General features: G+C 46.7%; 10 non-coding genes across 10 annotated transcripts; all 10 read left to right on the top strand.

The window, feature by feature from the left end:
- Positions 1-241: 241 nt before the first annotated feature.
- trnad-guc (transfer RNA aspartic acid (anticodon GUC)) lies at positions 242-313 on the top strand. The gene has a single exon. It is a non-coding gene; the product is annotated as a tRNA-Asp (tRNA).
- Positions 314-2,273: 1,960 nt separating this feature from the next.
- trnad-guc (transfer RNA aspartic acid (anticodon GUC)) lies at positions 2,274-2,345 on the top strand. The gene has a single exon. It is a non-coding gene; the product is annotated as a tRNA-Asp (tRNA).
- Positions 2,346-4,305: 1,960 nt separating this feature from the next.
- Positions 4,306-4,377, top strand: trnad-guc (transfer RNA aspartic acid (anticodon GUC)). The gene has a single exon. It is a non-coding gene; the product is annotated as a tRNA-Asp (tRNA).
- A 1,960-nt stretch (positions 4,378-6,337) lies between these two features.
- trnad-guc (transfer RNA aspartic acid (anticodon GUC)) lies at positions 6,338-6,409 on the top strand. The gene has a single exon. It is a non-coding gene; the product is annotated as a tRNA-Asp (tRNA).
- A 1,960-nt stretch (positions 6,410-8,369) lies between these two features.
- On the top strand, positions 8,370-8,441 carry trnad-guc (transfer RNA aspartic acid (anticodon GUC)). Its single transcript has one exon. It is a non-coding gene; the product is annotated as a tRNA-Asp (tRNA).
- Positions 8,442-10,401: 1,960 nt separating this feature from the next.
- On the top strand, positions 10,402-10,473 carry trnad-guc (transfer RNA aspartic acid (anticodon GUC)). The gene has a single exon. It is a non-coding gene; the product is annotated as a tRNA-Asp (tRNA).
- Positions 10,474-12,433: 1,960 nt separating this feature from the next.
- On the top strand, positions 12,434-12,505 carry trnad-guc (transfer RNA aspartic acid (anticodon GUC)). The gene has a single exon. It is a non-coding gene; the product is annotated as a tRNA-Asp (tRNA).
- A 1,960-nt stretch (positions 12,506-14,465) lies between these two features.
- trnad-guc (transfer RNA aspartic acid (anticodon GUC)) lies at positions 14,466-14,537 on the top strand. Its single transcript has one exon. It is a non-coding gene; the product is annotated as a tRNA-Asp (tRNA).
- A 1,960-nt stretch (positions 14,538-16,497) lies between these two features.
- trnad-guc (transfer RNA aspartic acid (anticodon GUC)) lies at positions 16,498-16,569 on the top strand. Its single transcript has one exon. It is a non-coding gene; the product is annotated as a tRNA-Asp (tRNA).
- Positions 16,570-18,529: 1,960 nt separating this feature from the next.
- Positions 18,530-18,601, top strand: trnad-guc (transfer RNA aspartic acid (anticodon GUC)). Its single transcript has one exon. It is a non-coding gene; the product is annotated as a tRNA-Asp (tRNA).
- The last annotated feature ends 933 nt before the right edge of the window (positions 18,602-19,534 follow it).

Raw genomic sequence — 19,534 nt, 5'->3', positions numbered from 1 at the left:
GAGGTAGACATATATTTGAGCTGCAGTGGAGTCAAGGGTTATGGGGAGCGGGCAGGAAAGTGGCGTTGAGTAGAAGAACTGATCAGCCATGATCTTATTGAATGGCGGGGCAGGCTCGAGGGGCCGAATGGCCCACTCCTGCTCCTATTCCTTCTGTTCTTAGTCTTATTTCTGTCCCTTCAGCCTCTGTCCCTCTGTTCACAGGTCGATTTTTGCTCTGACAGATTCGGCACTTTTCAGTTCCTCGTTAGTATAGTGGTGAGTATCCCCGCCTGTCACGCGGGAGACCGGGGTTCAATTCCCCGACGGGGAGAATTTTTAACATCCCCAATTTTAAACCTTTGGGCAGCTCCTTAAAAAGACCCTGGGAAAAGTTGAATAGAACAAAATGAACGAAAATAATTTTAAAATATGTACATGACGAAATTTATAACAACTCCCTGCACCAGTTCCTCGTTAGTAGAGTGTTCTCCTTCTGTTTGCCTGTTGTGTGGGGCACTGAGGAGGGAGAGAGAAAATGAGATAACAGCGGGAGAAAGCACGACTGCTCTTTCAAAGAGACAGCACAGGCACGATTGGCCGAATGGCCTCCCACCGTGCTGCCAGCCTCCATGAATGCATGACACTGAGATGGATATCTGAGACATACCCACACAAAGAGAGCACATACGGGTATTTTGTGTGTGTTTGCTGCTTTGTCTCAAGCACTGCATAACCATTTCCTCGACAATGTCGTGGATATTATGATGTTCAGTTTTCACTTCCCCGACGGCTTCTCTCTGACTTTATGCCTCTGTCTCTGAGAAAAACATAGAAGGAAATATATGGCAAATGGACGCCTTCCCGCACTTGATGCTGTGGTTTAGTGAACATGTCCTTTGTGTTCTCGTCTAAAAGATGTCATCTTGTACGCAAAGTTTGCCTGGCGTGAAAGTGATCTGAATTTCAAAGCAGCAAGGAGGAAAGTCTGCGTTGCTCTGCTTGCTGGCAGGCAGCTTCTTGCAGCTTCCCTGGTGGTCTAGTGGTTAAGAATCAGCGCTTTCACCACCACGGCCCGGGTTCGATTCCCGGTCAGGGAACAGTGCGTTTTGAGGCTGTTTGAAATGCCTCCAATCAATGCACCCGCGCGAAGCAATGCCTGCTCCTGATCAACCTTTGCAATTTCAACACTGCTGCTGCCTCAACAGGTACACAATGCACTTCCTTGCCTTCTGTAAAACGCCGGCTGTTTCAAAGTCAGCAGGAAATTACATTTGGAACGAGACAATTTAAACGTGTTCATGCCCACATTTAACTGCAGCTGACAGTGTCACAACAGTCACGGTTATTATCAAGCTTCCATGTATTTTCTTGTAGGCTGCACCCCCCTAACAAACATAGCTTATCACAGCACGGCTATCAATCAACTCAACGCCAGTGTGAAGAATGCAACATTTGAAAGTTAGCAACGTGTGCAAGACTTTAGTGAGAGAGAGTTGGGCCGTGATAACATTTCTAAGCAGTAAGATATTCAGTAGGCCTGAGCCCTTGCTGCGTAATACAATTCTCCCCATACTGATTTTGTCATCTTCAATTGGTCTACTCTGGTTACCGTCATACCTGCCACTGGCAAGCGTTTCTCCTTATTACCTCAAACAAATCCCCTTGTAATTTTGAAAGCCTCTTATTAAATTTCCTCTTAACCGTCTGAAGAAAACAAACACAAACTCTCAACATAGCTGAAGTTCCTTATCCCTCGGACCACTCTGCAAGACGTCAAACTGAGTGTCTTGCTCTGTATGTCTATCTTTGTCTCCCTCTTTGTCCCTGTCTCTCTCTGTATAGGATTCTGAGGGTGCTTGACAGGATAGATGCAGGGAGGATGTTTCCCCTCCTGGGGGAATCTACAACTAGGGGGCAAAGCTTCAGGATATCCGGTCGACCATTTAAAACGGAGATGAGGAGGAATTTCTTCTCTCAGAATGTCGTGAATCTTTGGAATCCTCTACCCCAGAGAGCTGTGGAGGCGGAGTCATTGAATATATTCAAGGTGGAGACAGACATATATTTGAGCTACAGTGGAGTCAAGGGTTATGGGGAGCGGGCAGGAAAGTGGCGTTGAGTAGAAGAACTGATCAGCCATGATCTTATTGAATGGCGGGGCAGGCTCGAGGGGCCGAATGGCCCACACCTGCTCCTATTCCTTCTGTTCTTAGTCTTATTTCTGTCCCTTCAGCCTCTGTCCCTCTGTTCACAGGTCGATTTTTGCTCTGACAGATTCGGCACTTTTCAGTTCCTCGTTAGTATAGTGGTGAGTATCCCCGCCTGTCACGCGGGAGACCGGGGTTCAATTCCCCGACGGGGAGAATTTTTAACATCCCCAATTTTAAACCTTTGGGCAGCTCCTTAAAAAGACCCTGGGAAAAGTTGAATAGAACAAAATGAAGGAAAATAATTTTAAAATATGTACATGACGAAATTTATAACAACTCCCTGCACCAGTTCCTCGTTAGTAGAGTGTTCTCCTTCTGTTTGCCTGTTGTGTGGGGCACTGAGGAGGGAGAGAGAAAATGAGATAACAGCGGGAGAAAGCACGACTGCTCTTTCAAAGAGACAGCACAGGCACGATTGGCCGAATGGCCTCCCACCGTGCTGCCAGCCTCCATGAATGCATGACACTGAGATGGATATCTGAGACATACCCACACAAAGAGAGCACATACGGGTATTTTGTGTGTGTTTGCTGCTTTGTCTCAAGCACTGCATAACCATTTCCTCGACAATGTCGTGGATATTATGATGTTCAGTTTTCACTTCCCCGACGGCTTCTCTCTGACTTTATGCCTCTGTCTCTGAGAAAAGCATAGAAGGAAATATATGGCAAATGGACGCCTTCCCGCACTTGATGCTGTGGTTTAGTGAACATGTCCTTTGTGTTCTCGTCTAAAAGATGTCATCTTGTACGCAAAGTTTGCCTGGCGTGAAAGTGATCTGAATTTCAAAGCAGCAAGGAGGAAAGTCTGCGTTGCTCTGCTTGCTGGCAGGCAGCTTCTTGCAGCTTCCCTGGTGGTCTAGTGGTTAAGAATCAGCGCTTTCACCACCACGGCCCGGGTTCGATCCCCGGTCAGGGAACAGTGCGTTTTGAGGCTGTTTGAAATGCCTCCAATCAATGCACCCGCGCGAAGCAATGCCTGCTCCTGATCAACCTTTGCAATTTCAACACTGCTGCTGCCTCAACAGGTACACAATGCACTTCCTTGCCTTCTGTAAAACGCCGGCTGTTTCAAAGTCAGCAGGAAATTACATTTGGAACGAGACAATTTAAACGTGTTCATGCCCACATTTAACTGCAGCTGACAGTGTCACAACAGTCACGGTTATTATCAAGCTTCCATGTATTTTCTTGTAGGCTGCACCCCCCTAACAAACATAGCTTATCACAGCACGGCTATCAATCAACTCAACGCCAGTGTGAAGAATGCAACATTTGAAAGTTAGCAACGTGTGCAAGACTTTAGTGAGAGAGAGTTGGGCCGTGATAACATTTCTAAGCAGTAAGATATTCAGTAGGCCTGAGCCCTTGCTGCGTAATACAATTCTCCCCATACTGATTCTGTTATCTTCAATTGGTCTACTCTGGTTACCGTCATACCTGCCACTGGCAAGCGTTTCTCCTTATTACCTCAAACAAATCCCCTTGTAATTTTGAAAGCCTCTTATTAAATTTCCTCTTAACCGTCTGAAGAAAACAAACACAAACTCTCAACATAGCTGAAGTTCCTTATCCCTCGGACCACTCTGCAAGACGTCAAACTGAGTGTCTTGCTCTGTATGTCTATCTTTGTCTCCCTCTTTGTCCCTGTCTCTCTCTGTATAGGATTCTGAGGGTGCTTGACAGGATAGATGCAGGGAGGATGTTTCCCCTCCTGGGGGAATCTACAACTAGGGGGCATAGCTTCAGGATATCCGGTCGACCATTTAAAACGGAGATGAGGAGGAATTTCTTCTCTCAGAATGTCGTGAATCTTTGGAATCCTCTACCCCAGAGAGCTGTGGAGGCGGAGTCACTGAATATATTCAAGGTGGAGGTAGACATATATTTGAGCTGCAGTGGAGTCAAGAGTTATGGGGAGCGGGCAGGAAAGTGGCGTTGAGTAGAAGAACTGATCAGCCATGATCTTATTGAATGGCGGGGCAGGCTCGAGGGGCCGAATGGCCCACTCCTGCTCCTATTCCTTCTGTTCTTAGTCTTATTTCTGTCCCTTCAGCCTCTGTCCCTCTGTTCACAGGTCGATTTTTGCTCTGACAGATTCGGCACTTTTCAGTTCCTCGTTAGTATAGTGGTGAGTATCCCCGCCTGTCACGCGGGAGACCGGGGTTCAATTCCCCGACGGGGAGACTTTTTAACATCCCCAATTTTAAACCTTTGGGCAGCTCCTTAAAAAGACCCTGGGAAAAGTTGAATAGAACAAAATGAACGAAAATAATTTTAAAATATGTACATGACGAAATTTATAACAACTCCCTGCACCAGTTCCTCGTTAGTAGAGTGTTCTCCTTCTGTTTGCCTGTTGTGTGGGGCACTGAGGAGGGAGAGAGAAAATGAGATAACAGCGGGAGAAAGCACGACTGCTCTTTCAAAGAGACAGCACAGGCACGATTGGCCGAATGGCCTCCCACCGTGCTGCCAGCCTCCATGAATGCATGACACTGAGATGGATATCTGAGACATACCCACACAAAGAGAGCACATACGGGTATTTTGTGTGTGTTTGCTGCTTTGTCTCAAGCACTGCATAACCATTTCCTCGACAATGTCGTGGATATTATGATGTTCAGTTTTCACTTCCCCGACGGCTTCTCTCTGACTTTATGCCTCTGTCTCTGAGAAAAACATAGAAGGAAATATATGGCAAATGGACGCCTTCCCGCACTTGATGCTGTGGTTTAGTGAACATGTCCTTTGTGTTCTCGTCTAAAAGATGTCATCTTGTACGCAAAGTTTGCCTGGCGTGAAAGTGATCTGAATTTCAAAGCAGCAAGGAGGAAAGTCTGCGTTGCTCTGCTTGCTGGCAGGCAGCTTCTTGCAGCTTCCCTGGTGGTCTAGTGGTTAAGAATCAGCGCTTTCACCACCACGGCCCGGGTTCGATTCCCGGTCAGGGAACAGTGCGTTTTGAGGCTGTTTGAAATGCCTCCAATCAATGCACCCGCGCGAAGCAATGCCTGCTCCTGATCAACCTTTGCAATTTCAACACTGCTGCTGCCTCAACAGGTACACAATGCACTTCCTTGCCTTCTGTAAAACGCCGGCTGTTTCAAAGTCAGCAGGAAATTACATTTGGAACGAGACAATTTAAACGTGTTCATGCCCACATTTAACTGCAGCTGACAGTGTCACAACAGTCACGGTTATTATCAAGCTTCCATGTATTTTCTTGTAGGCTGCACCCCCCTAACAAACATAGCTTATCACAGCACGGCTATCAATCAACTCAACGCCAGTGTGAAGAATGCAACATTTGAAAGTTAGCAACGTGTGCAAGACTTTAGTGAGAGAGAGTTGGGCCGTGATAACATTTCTAAGCAGTAAGATATTCAGTAGGCCTGAGCCCTTGCTGCGTAATACAATTCTCCCCATACTGATTTTGTCATCTTCAATTGGTCTACTCTGGTTACCGTCATACCTGCCACTGGCAAGCGTTTCTCCTTATTACCTCAAACAAATCCCCTTGTAATTTTGAAAGCCTCTTATTAAATTTCCTCTTAACCGTCTGAAGAAAACAAACACAAACTCTCAACATAGCTGAAGTTCCTTATCCCTCGGACCACTCTGCAAGACGTCAAACTGAGTGTCTTGCTCTGTATGTCTATCTTTGTCTCCCTCTTTGTCCCTGTCTCTCTCTGTATAGGATTCTGAGGGTGCTTGACAGGATAGATGCAGGGAGGATGTTTCCCCTCCTGGGGGAATCTACAACTAGGGGGCAAAGCTTCAGGATATCCGGTCGACCATTTAAAACGGAGATGAGGAGGAATTTCTTCTCTCAGAATGTCGTGAATCTTTGGAATCCTCTACCCCAGAGAGCTGTGGAGGCGGAGTCATTGAATATATTCAAGGTGGAGACAGACATATATTTGAGCTACAGTGGAGTCAAGGGTTATGGGGAGCGGGCAGGAAAGTGGCGTTGAGTAGAAGAACTGATCAGCCATGATCTTATTGAATGGCGGGGCAGGCTCGAGGGGCCGAATGGCCCACACCTGCTCCTATTCCTTCTGTTCTTAGTCTTATTTCTGTCCCTTCAGCCTCTGTCCCTCTGTTCACAGGTCCATTTTTGCTCTGACAGATTCGGCACTTTTCAGTTCCTCGTTAGTATAGTGGTGAGTATCCCCGCCTGTCACGCGGGAGACCGGGGTTCAATTCCCCGACGGGGAGAATTTTTAACATCCCCAATTTTAAACCTTTGGGCAGCTCCTTAAAAAGACCCTGGGAAAAGTTGAATAGAACAAAATGAACGAAAATAATTTTAAAATATGTACATGACGAAATTTATAACAACTCCCTGCACCAGTTCCTCGTTAGTAGAGTGTTCTCCTTCTGTTTGCCTGTTGTGTGGGGCACTGAGGAGGGAGAGAGAAAATGAGATAACAGCGGGAGAAAGCACGACTGCTCTTTCAAAGAGACAGCACAGGCACGATTGGCCGAATGGCCTCCCACCGTGCTGCCAGCCTCCATGAATGCATGACACTGAGATGGATATCTGAGACATACCCACACAAAGAGAGCACATACGGGTATTTTGTGTGTGTTTGCTGCTTTGTCTCAAGCACTGCATAACCATTTCCTCGACAATGTCGTGGATATTATGATGTTCAGTTTTCACTTCCCCGACGGCTTCTCTCTGACTTTATGCCTCTGTCTCTGAGAAAAACATAGAAGGAAATATATGGCAAATGGACGCCTTCCCGCACTTGATGCTGTGGTTTAGTGAACATGTCCTTTGTGTTCTCGTCTAAAAGATGTCATCTTGTACGCAAAGTTTGCCTGGCGTGAAAGTGATCTGAATTTCAAAGCAGCAAGGAGGAAAGTCTGCGTTGCTCTGCTTGCTGGCAGGCAGCTTCTTGCAGCTTCCCTGGTGGTCTAGTGGTTAAGAATCAGCGCTTTCACCACCACGGCCCGGGTTCGATTCCCGGTCAGGGAACAGTGCGTTTTGAGGCTGTTTGAAATGCCTCCAATCAATGCACCCGCGCGAAGCAATGCCTGCTCCTGATCAACCTTTGCAATTTCAACACTGCTGCTGCCTCAACAGGTACACAATGCACTTCCTTGCCTTCTGTAAAACGCCGGCTGTTTCAAAGTCAGCAGGAAATTACATTTGGAACGAGACAATTTAAACGTGTTCATGCCCACATTTAACTGCAGCTGACAGTGTCACAACAGTCACGGTTATTATCAAGCTTCCATGTATTTTCTTGTAGGCTGCACCCCCCTAACAAACATAGCTTATCACAGCACGGCTATCAATCAACTCAACGCCAGTGTGAAGAATGCAACATTTGAAAGTTAGCAACGTGTGCAAGACTTTAGTGAGAGAGAGTTGGGCCGTGATAACATTTCTAAGCAGTAAGATATTCAGTAGGCCTGAGCCCTTGCTGCGTAATACAATTCTCCCCATACTGATTTTGTCATCTTCAATTGGTCTACTCTGGTTACCGTCATACCTGCCACTGGCAAGCGTTTCTCCTTATTACCTCAAACAAATCCCCTTGTAATTTTGAAAGCCTCTTATTAAATTTCCTCTTAACCGTCTGAAGAAAACAAACACAAACTCTCAACATAGCTGAAGTTCCTTATCCCTCGGACCACTCTGCAAGACGTCAAACTGAGTGTCTTGCTCTGTATGTCTATCTTTGTCTCCCTCTTTGTCCCTGTCTCTCTCTGTATAGGATTCTGAGGGTGCTTGACAGGATAGATGCAGGGAGGATGTTTCCCCTCCTGGGGGAATCTACAACTAGGGGGCAAAGCTTCAGGATATCCGGTCGACCATTTAAAACGGAGATGAGGAGGAATTTCTTCTCTCAGAATGTCGTGAATCTTTGGAATCCTCTACCCCAGAGAGCTGTGGAGGCGGAGTCATTGAATATATTCAAGGTGGAGACAGACATATATTTGAGCTACAGTGGAGTCAAGGGTTATGGGGAGCGGGCAGGAAAGTGGCGTTGAGTAGAAGAACTGATCAGCCATGATCTTATTGAATGGCGGGGCAGGCTCGAGGGGCCGAATGGCCCACACCTGCTCCTATTCCTTCTGTTCTTAGTCTTATTTCTGTCCCTTCAGCCTCTGTCCCTCTGTTCACAGGTCGATTTTTGCTCTGACAGATTCGGCACTTTTCAGTTCCTCGTTAGTATAGTGGTGAGTATCCCCGCCTGTCACGCGGGAGACCGGGGTTCAATTCCCCGACGGGGAGAATTTTTAACATCCCCAATTTTAAACCTTTGGGCAGCTCCTTAAAAAGACCCTGGGAAAAGTTGAATAGAACAAAATGAACGAAAATAATTTTAAAATATGTACATGACGAAATTTATAACAACTCCCTGCACCAGTTCCTCGTTAGTAGAGTGTTCTCCTTCTGTTTGCCTGTTGTGTGGGGCACTGAGGAGGGAGAGAGAAAATGAGATAACAGCGGGAGAAAGCACGACTGCTCTTTCAAAGAGACAGCACAGGCACGATTGGCCGAATGGCCTCCCACCGTGCTGCCAGCCTCCATGAATGCATGACACTGAGATGGATATCTGAGACATACCCACACAAAGAGAGCACATACGGGTATTTTGTGTGTGTTTGCTGCTTTGTCTCAAGCACTGCATAACCATTTCCTCGACAATGTCGTGGATATTATGATGTTCAGTTTTCACTTCCCCGACGGCTTCTCTCTGACTTTATGCCTCTGTCTCTGAGAAAAGCATAGAAGGAAATATATGGCAAATGGACGCCTTCCCGCACTTGATGCTGTGGTTTAGTGAACATGTCCTTTGTGTTCTCGTCTAAAAGATGTCATCTTGTACGCAAAGTTTGCCTGGCGTGAAAGTGATCTGAATTTCAAAGCAGCAAGGAGGAAAGTCTGCGTTGCTCTGCTTGCTGGCAGGCAGCTTCTTGCAGCTTCCCTGGTGGTCTAGTGGTTAAGAATCAGCGCTTTCACCACCACGGCCCGGGTTCGATCCCCGGTCAGGGAACAGTGCGTTTTGAGGCTGTTTGAAATGCCTCCAATCAATGCACCCGCGCGAAGCAATGCCTGCTCCTGATCAACCTTTGCAATTTCAACACTGCTGCTGCCTCAACAGGTACACAATGCACTTCCTTGCCTTCTGTAAAACGCCGGCTGTTTCAAAGTCAGCAGGAAATTACATTTGGAACGAGACAATTTAAACGTGTTCATGCCCACATTTAACTGCAGCTGACAGTGTCACAACAGTCACGGTTATTATCAAGCTTCCATGTATTTTCTTGTAGGCTGCACCCCCCTAACAAACATAGCTTATCACAGCACGGCTATCAATCAACTCAACGCCAGTGTGAAGAATGCAACATTTGAAAGTTAGCAACGTGTGCAAGACTTTAGTGAGAGAGAGTTGGGCCGTGATAACATTTCTAAGCAGTAAGATATTCAGTAGGCCTGAGCCCTTGCTGCGTAATACAATTCTCCCCATACTGATTCTGTTATCTTCAATTGGTCTACTCTGGTTACCGTCATACCTGCCACTGGCAAGCGTTTCTCCTTATTACCTCAAACAAATCCCCTTGTAATTTTGAAAGCCTCTTATTAAATTTCCTCTTAACCGTCTGAAGAAAACAAACACAAACTCTCAACATAGCTGAAGTTCCTTATCCCTCGGACCACTCTGCAAGACGTCAAACTGAGTGTCTTGCTCTGTATGTCTATCTTTGTCTCCCTCTTTGTCCCTGTCTCTCTCTGTATAGGATTCTGAGGGTGCTTGACAGGATAGATGCAGGGAGGATGTTTCCCCTCCTGGGGGAATCTACAACTAGGGGGCATAGCTTCAGGATATCCGGTCGACCATTTAAAACGGAGATGAGGAGGAATTTCTTCTCTCAGAATGTCGTGAATCTTTGGAATCCTCTACCCCAGAGAGCTGTGGAGGCGGAGTCACTGAATATATTCAAGGTGGAGGTAGACATATATTTGAGCTGCAGTGGAGTCAAGGGTTATGGGGAGCGGGCAGGAAAGTGGCGTTGAGTAGAAGAACTGATCAGCCATGATCTTATTGAATGGCGGGGCAGGCTCGAGGGGCCGAATGGCCCACTCCTGCTCCTATTCCTTCTGTTCTTAGTCTTATTTCTGTCCCTTCAGCCTCTGTCCCTCTGTTCACAGGTCGATTTTTGCTCTGACAGATTCGGCACTTTTCAGTTCCTCGTTAGTATAGTGGTGAGTATCCCCGCCTGTCACGCGGGAGACCGGGGTTCAATTCCCCGACGGGGAGAATTTTTAACATCCCCAATTTTAAACCTTTGGGCAGCTCCTTAAAAAGACCCTGGGAAAAGTTGAATAGAACAAAATGAACGAAAATAATTTTAAAATATGTACATGACGAAATTTATAACAACTCCCTGCACCAGTTCCTCGTTAGTAGAGTGTTCTCCTTCTGTTTGCCTGTTGTGTGGGGCACTGAGGAGGGAGAGAGAAAATGAGATAACAGCGGGAGAAAGCACGACTGCTCTTTCAAAGAGACAGCACAGGCACGATTGGCCGAATGGCCTCCCACCGTGCTGCCAGCCTCCATGAATGCATGACACTGAGATGGATATCTGAGACATACCCACACAAAGAGAGCACATACGGGTATTTTGTGTGTGTTTGCTGCTTTGTCTCAAGCACTGCATAACCATTTCCTCGACAATGTCGTGGATATTATGATGTTCAGTTTTCACTTCCCCGACGGCTTCTCTCTGACTTTATGCCTCTGTCTCTGAGAAAAACATAGAAGGAAATATATGGCAAATGGACGCCTTCCCGCACTTGATGCTGTGGTTTAGTGAACATGTCCTTTGTGTTCTCGTCTAAAAGATGTCATCTTGTACGCAAAGTTTGCCTGGCGTGAAAGTGATCTGAATTTCAAAGCAGCAAGGAGGAAAGTCTGCGTTGCTCTGCTTGCTGGCAGGCAGCTTCTTGCAGCTTCCCTGGTGGTCTAGTGGTTAAGAATCAGCGCTTTCACCACCACGGCCCGGGTTCGATTCCCGGTCAGGGAACAGTGCGTTTTGAGGCTGTTTGAAATGCCTCCAATCAATGCACCCGCGCGAAGCAATGCCTGCTCCTGATCAACCTTTGCAATTTCAACACTGCTGCTGCCTCAACAGGTACACAATGCACTTCCTTGCCTTCTGTAAAACGCCGGCTGTTTCAAAGTCAGCAGGAAATTACATTTGGAACGAGACAATTTAAACGTGTTCATGCCCACATTTAACTGCAGCTGACAGTGTCACAACAGTCACGGTTATTATCAAGCTTCCATGTATTTTCTTGTAGGCTGCACCCCCCTAACAAACATAGCTTATCACAGCACGGCTATCAATCAACTCAACGCCAGTGTGAAGAATGCAACATTTGAAAGTTAGCAACGTGTGCAAGACTTTAGTGAGAGAGAGTTGGGCCGTGATAACATTTCTAAGCAGTAAGATATTCAGTAGGCCTGAGCCCTTGCTGCGTAATACAATTCTCCCCATACTGATTTTGTCATCTTCAATTGGTCTACTCTGGTTACCGTCATACCTGCCACTGGCAAGCGTTTCTCCTTATTACCTCAAACAAATCCCCTTGTAATTTTGAAAGCCTCTTATTAAATTTCCTCTTAACCGTCTGAAGAAAACAAACACAAACTCTCAACATAGCTGAAGTTCCTTATCCCTCGGACCACTCTGCAAGACGTCAAACTGAGTGTCTTGCTCTGTATGTCTATCTTTGTCTCCCTCTTTGTCCCTGTCTCTCTCTGTATAGGATTCTGAGGGTGCTTGACAGGATAGATGCAGGGAGGATGTTTCCCCTCCTGGGGGAATCTACAACTAGGGGGCAAAGCTTCAGGATATCCGGTCGACCATTTAAAACGGAGATGAGGAGGAATTTCTTCTCTCAGAATGTCGTGAATCTTTGGAATCCTCTACCCCAGAGAGCTGTGGAGGCGGAGTCATTGAATATATTCAAGGTGGAGACAGACATATATTTGAGCTACAGTGGAGTCAAGGGTTATGGGGAGCGGGCAGGAAAGTGGCGTTGAGTAGAAGAACTGATCAGCCATGATCTTATTGAATGGCGGGGCAGGCTCGAGGGGCCGAATGGCCCACACCTGCTCCTATTCCTTCTGTTCTTAGTCTTATTTCTGTCCCTTCAGCCTCTGTCCCTCTGTTCACAGGTCGATTTTTGCTCTGACAGATTCGGCACTTTTCAGTTCCTCGTTAGTATAGTGGTGAGTATCCCCGCCTGTCACGCGGGAGACCGGGGTTCAATTCCCCGACGGGGAGAATTTTTAACATCCCCAATTTTAAACCTTTGGGCAGCTCCTTAAAAAGACCCTGGGAAAAGTTGAATAGAACAAAATGAACGAAAATAATTTTAAAATATGTACATGACGAAATTTATAACAACTCCCTGCACCAGTTCCTCGTTAGTAGAGTGTTCTCCTTCTGTTTGCCTGTTGTGTGGGGCACTGAGGAGGGAGAGAGAAAATGAGATAACAGCGGGAGAAAGCACGACTGCTCTTTCAAAGAGACAGCACAGGCACGATTGGCCGAATGGCCTCCCACCGTGCTGCCAGCCTCCATGAATGCATGACACTGAGATGGATATCTGAGACATACCCACACAAAGAGAGCACATACGGGTATTTTGTGTGTGTTTGCTGCTTTGTCTCAAGCACTGCATAACCATTTCCTCGACAATGTCGTGGATATTATGATGTTCAGTTTTCACTTCCCCGACGGCTTCTCTCTGACTTTATGCCTCTGTCTCTGAGAAAAACATAGAAGGAAATATATGGCAAATGGACGCCTTCCCGCACTTGATGCTGTGGTTTAGTGAACATGTCCTTTGTGTTCTCGTCTAAAAGATGTCATCTTGTACGCAAAGTTTGCCTGGCGTGAAAGTGATCTGAATTTCAAAGCAGCAAGGAGGAAAGTCTGCGTTGCTCTGCTTGCTGGCAGGCAGCTTCTTGCAGCTTCCCTGGTGGTCTAGTGGTTAAGAATCAGCGCTTTCACCACCACGGCCCGGGTTCGATTCCCGGTCAGGGAACAGTGCGTTTTGAGGCTGTTTGAAATGCCTCCAATCAATGCACCCGCGCGAAGCAATGCCTGCTCCTGATCAACCTTTGCAATTTCAACACTGCTGCTGCCTCAACAGGTACACAATGCACTTCCTTGCCTTCTGTAAAACGCCGGCTGTTTCAAAGTCAGCAGGAAATTACATTTGGAACGAGACAATTTAAACGTGTTCATGCCCACATTTAACTGCAGCTGACAGTGTCACAACAGTCACGGTTATTATCAAGCTTCCATGTATTTTCTTGTAGGCTGCACCCCCCTAACAAACATAGCTTATCACAGCACGGCTATCAATCAACTCAACGCCAGTGTGAAGAATGCAACATTTGAAAGTTAGCAACGTGTGCAAGACTTTAGTGAGAGAGAGTTGGGCCGTGATAACATTTCTAAGCAGTAAGATATTCAGTAGGCCTGAGCCCTTGCTGCGTAATACAATTCTCCCCATACTGATTTTGTCATCTTCAATTGGTCTACTCTGGTTACCGTCATACCTGCCACTGGCAAGCGTTTCTCCTTATTACCTCAAACAAATCCCCTTGTAATTTTGAAAGCCTCTTATTAAATTTCCTCTTAACCGTCTGAAGAAAACAAACACAAACTCTCAACATAGCTGAAGTTCCTTATCCCTCGGACCACTCTGCAAGACGTCAAACTGAGTGTCTTGCTCTGTATGTCTATCTTTGTCTCCCTCTTTGTCCCTGTCTCTCTCTGTATAGGATTCTGAGGGTGCTTGACAGGATAGATGCAGGGAGGATGTTTCCCCTCCTGGGGGAATCTACAACTAGGGGGCAAAGCTTCAGGATATCCGGTCGACCATTTAAAACGGAGATGAGGAGGAATTTCTTCTCTCAGAATGTCGTGAATCTTTGGAATCCTCTACCCCAGAGAGCTGTGGAGGCGGAGTCATTGAATATATTCAAGGTGGAGACAGACATATATTTGAGCTACAGTGGAGTCAAGGGTTATGGGGAGCGGGCAGGAAAGTGGCGTTGAGTAGAAGAACTGATCAGCCATGATCTTATTGAATGGCGGGGCAGGCTCGAGGGGCCGAATGGCCCACACCTGCTCCTATTCCTTCTGTTCTTAGTCTTATTTCTGTCCCTTCAGCCTCTGTCCCTCTGTTCACAGGTCGATTTTTGCTCTGACAGATTCGGCACTTTTCAGTTCCTCGTTAGTATAGTGGTGAGTATCCCCGCCTGTCACGCGGGAGACCGGGGTTCAATTCCCCGACGGGGAGAATTTTTAACATCCCCAATTTTAAACCTTTGGGCAGCTCCTTAAAAAGACCCTGGGAAAAGTTGAATAGAACAAAATGAACGAAAATAATTTTAAAATATGAACATGACGAAATTTATAACAACTCCCTGCACCAGTTCCTCGTTAGTAGAGTGTTCTCCTTCTGTTTGCCTGTTGTGTGGGGCACTGAGGAGGGAGAGAGAAAATGAGATAACAGCGGGAGAAAGCACGACTGCTCTTTCAAAGAGACAGCACAGGCACGATTGGCCGAATGGCCTCCCACCGTGCTGCCAGCCTCCATGAATGCATGACACTGAGATGGATATCTGAGACATACCCACACAAAGAGAGCACATACGGGTATTTTGTGTGTGTTTGCTGCTTTGTCTCAAGCACTGCATAACCATTTCCTCGACAATGTCGTGGATATTATGATGTTCAGTTTTCACTTCCCCGACGGCTTCTCTCTGACTTTATGCCTCTGTCTCTGAGAAAAGCATAGAAGGAAATATATGGCAAATGGACGCCTTCCCGCACTTGATGCTGTGGTTTAGTGAACATGTCCTTTGTGTTCTCGTCTAAAAGATGTCATCTTGTACGCAAAGTTTGCCTGGCGTGAAAGTGATCTGAATTTCAAAGCAGCAAGGAGGAAAGTCTGCGTTGCTCTGCTTGCTGGCAGGCAGCTTCTTGCAGCTTCCCTGGTGGTCTAGTGGTTAAGAATCAGCGCTTTCACCACCACGGCCCGGGTTCGATCCCCGGTCAGGGAACAGTGCGTTTTGAGGCTGTTTGAAATGCCTCCAATCAATGCACCCGCGCGAAGCAATGCCTGCTCCTGATCAACCTTTGCAATTTCAACACTGCTGCTGCCTCAACAGGTACACAATGCACTTCCTTGCCTTCTGTAAAACGCCGGCTGTTTCAAAGTCAGCAGGAAATTACATTTGGAACGAGACAATTTAAACGTGTTCATGCCCACATTTAACTGCAGCTGACAGTGTCACAACAGTCACGGTTATTATCAAGCTTCCATGTATTTTCTTGTAGGCTGCACCCCCCTAACAAACATAGCTTATCACAGCACGGCTATCAATCAACTCAACGCCAGTGTGAAGAATGCAACATTTGAAAGTTAGCAACGTGTGCAAGACTTTAGTGAGAGAGAGTTGGGCCGTGATAACATTTCTAAGCAGTAAGATATTCAGTAGGCCTGAGCCCTTGCTGCGTAATACAATTCTCCCCATACTGATTCTGTCATCTTCAATTGGTCTACTCTGGTTACCGTCATACCTGCCACTGGCAAGCGTTTCTCCTTATTACCTCAAACAAATCCCCTTGTAATTTTGAAAGCCTCTTATTAAATTTCCTCTTAACCGTCTGAAGAAAACAAACACAAACTCTCAACATAGCTGAAGTTCCTTATCCCTCGGACCACTCTGCAAGACGTCAAACTGAGTGTCTTGCTCTGTATGTCTATCTTTGTCTCCCTCTTTGTCCCTGTCTCTCTCTGTATAGGATTCTGAGGGTGCTTGACAGGATAGATGCAGGGAGGATGTTTCCCCTCCTGGGGGAATCTACAACTAGGGGGCAAAGCTTCAGGATATCCGGTCGACCATTTAAAACGGAGATGAGGAGGAATTTCTTCTCTCAGAATGTCGTGAATCTTTGGAATCCTCTACCCCAGAGAGCTGTGGAGGCGGAGTCATTGAATATATTCAAGGTGGAGACAGACATATATTTGAGCTACAGTGGAGTCAAGGGTTATGGGGAGCGGGCAGGAAAGTGGCGTTGAGTAGAAGAACTGATCAGCCATGATCTTATTGAATGGCGGGGCAGGCTCGAGGGGCCGAATGGCCCACACCTGCTCCTATTCCTTCTGTTCTTAGTCTTATTTCTGTCCCTTCAGCCTCTGTCCCTCTGTTCACAGGTCGATTTTTGCTCTGACAGATTCGGCACTTTTCAGTTCCTCGTTAGTATAGTGGTGAGTATCCCCGCCTGTCACGCGGGAGACCGGGGTTCAATTCCCCGACGGGGAGAATTTTTAACATCCCCAATTTTAAACCTTTGGGCAGCTCCTTAAAAAGACCCTGGGAAAAGTTGAATAGAACAAAATGAACGAAAATAATTTTAAAATATGTACATGACGAAATTTATAACAACTCCCTGCACCAGTTCCTCGTTAGTAGAGTGTTCTCCTTCTGTTTGCCTGTTGTGTGGGGCACTGAGGAGGGAGAGAGAAAATGAGATAACAGCGGGAGAAAGCACGACTGCTCTTTCAAAGAGACAGCACAGGCACGATTGGCCGAATGGCCTCCCACCGTGCTGCCAGCCTCCATGAATGCATGACACTGAGATGGATATCTGAGACATACCCACACAAAGAGAGCACATACGGGTATTTTGTGTGTGTTTGCTGCTTTGTCTCAAGCACTGCATAACCATTTCCTCGACAATGTCGTGGATATTATGATGTTCAGTTTTCACTTCCCCGACGGCTTCTCTCTGACTTTATGCCTCTGTCTCTGAGAAAAGCATAGAAGGAAATATATGGCAAATGGACGCCTTCCCGCACTTGATGCTGTGGTTTAGTGAACATGTCCTTTGTGTTCTCGTCTAAAAGATGTCATCTTGTACGCAAAGTTTGCCTGGCGTGAAAGTGATCTGAATTTCAAAGCAGCAAGGAGGAAAGTCTGCGTTGCTCTGCTTGCTGGCAGGCAGCTTCTTGCAGCTTCCCTGGTGGTCTAGTGGTTAAGAATCAGCGCTTTCACCACCACGGCCCGGGTTCGATCCCCGGTCAGGGAACAGTGCGTTTTGAGGCTGTTTGAAATGCCTCCAATCAATGCACCCGCGCGAAGCAATGCCTGCTCCTGATCAACCTTTGCAATTTCAACACTGCTGCTGCCTCAACAGGTACACAATGCACTTCCTTGCCTTCTGTAAAACGCCGGCTGTTTCAAAGTCAGCAGGAAATTACATTTGGAACGAGACAATTTAAACGTGTTCATGCCCACATTTAACTGCAGCTGACAGTGTCACAACAGTCACGGTTATTATCAAGCTTCCATGTATTTTCTTGTAGGCTGCACCCCCCTAACAAACATAGCTTATCACAGCACGGCTATCAATCAACTCAACGCCAGTGTGAAGAATGCAACATTTGAAAGTTAGCAACGTGTGCAAGACTTTAGTGAGAGAGAGTTGGGCCGTGATAACATTTCTAAGCAGTAAGATATTCAGTAGGCCTGAGCCCTTGCTGCGTAATACAATTCTCCCCATACTGATTCTGTTATCTTCAATTGGTCTACTCTGGTTACCGTCATACCTGCCACTGGCAAGCGTTTCTCCTTATTACCTCAAACAAATCCCCTTGTAATTTTGAAAGCCTCTTATTAAATTTCCTCTTAACCGTCTGAAGAAAACAAACACAAACTCTCAACATAGCTGAAGTTCCTTATCCCTCGGACCACTCTGCAAGACGTCAAACTGAGTGTCTTGCTCTGTATGTCTATCTTTGTCTCCCTCTTTGTCCCTGTCTCTCTCTGTATAGGATTCTGAGGGTGCTTGACAGGATAGATGCAGGGAGGATGTTTCCCCTCCTGGGGGAATCTACAACTAGGGGGCATAGCTTCAGGATATCCGGTCGACCATTTAAAACGGAGATGAGGAGGAATTTCTTCTCTCAGAATGTCGTGAATCTTTGGAATCCTCTACCCCAGAGAGCTGTGGAGGCGGAGTCACTGAATATATTCAAGGTGGAGGTAGACATATATTTGAGCTGCAGTGGAGTCAAGGGTTATGGGGAGCGGGCAGGAAAGTGGCGTTGAGTAGAAGAACTGATCAGCCATGATCTTATTGAATGGCGGGGCAGGCTCGAGGGGCCGAATGGCCCACTCCTGCTCCTATTCCTTCTGTTCTTAGTCTTATTTCTGTCCCTTCAGCCTCTGTCCCTCTGTTCACAGGTCGATTTTTGCTCTGACAGATTCGGCACTTTTCAGTTCCTCGTTAGTATAGTGGTGAGTATCCCCGCCTGTCACGCGGGAGACCGGGGTTCAATTCCCCGACGGGGAGACTTTTTAACATCCCCAATTTTAAACCTTTGGGCAGCTCCTTAAAAAGACCCTGGGAAAAGTTGAATAGAACAAAATGAACGAAAATAATTTTAAAATATGTACATGACGAAATTTATAACAACTCCCTGCACCAGTTCCTCGTTAGTAGAGTGTTCTCCTTCTGTTTGCCTGTTGTGTGGGGCACTGAGGAGGGAGAGAGAAAATGAGATAACAGCGGGAGAAAGCACGACTGCTCTTTCAAAGAGACAGCACAGGCACGATTGGCCGAATGGCCTCCCACCGTGCTGCCAGCCTCCATGAATGCATGACACTGAGATGGATATCTGAGACATACCCACACAAAGAGAGCACATACGGGTATTTTGTGTGTGTTTGCTGCTTTGTCTCAAGCACTGCATAACCATTTCCTCGACAATGTCGTGGATATTATGATGTTCAGTTTTCACTTCCCCGACGGCTTCTCTCTGACTTTATGCCTCTGTCTCTGAGAAAAGCATAGAAGGAAATATATGGCAAATGGACGCCTTCCCGCACTTGATGCTGTGGTTTAGTGAACATGTCCTTTGTGTTCTCGTCTAAAAGATGTCATCTTGTACGCAAAGTTTGCCTGGCGTGAAAGTGATCTGAATTTCAAAGCAGCAAGGAGGAAAGTCTGCGTTGCTCTGCTTGCTGGCAGGCAGCTTCTTGCAGCTTCCCTGGTGGTCTAGTGGTTAAGAATCAGCGCTTTCACCACCACGGCCCGGGTTCGATTCCCGGTCAGGGAACAGTGCGTTTTGAGGCTGTTTGAAATGCCTCCAATCAATGCACCCGCGCGAAGCAATGCCTGCTCCTGATCAACCTTTGCAATTTCAACACTGCTGCTGCCTCAACAGGTACACAATGCACTTCCTTGCCTTCTGTAAAACGCCGGCTGTTTCAAAGTCAGCAGGAA

The sequence above is a fragment of the Somniosus microcephalus genome, unplaced genomic scaffold (assembly GCF_052327205.1).
Source record: "Somniosus microcephalus isolate GS21.2 unplaced genomic scaffold, FLI_Smic_1.0 unresolved_chr5, whole genome shotgun sequence".
Lineage (NCBI taxonomy): Eukaryota > Metazoa > Chordata > Chondrichthyes > Squaliformes > Somniosidae > Somniosus > Somniosus microcephalus.
Note: the sequence above shows the minus strand (reverse complement) of the source record. Positions and strands in the feature narration are given on the sequence as shown.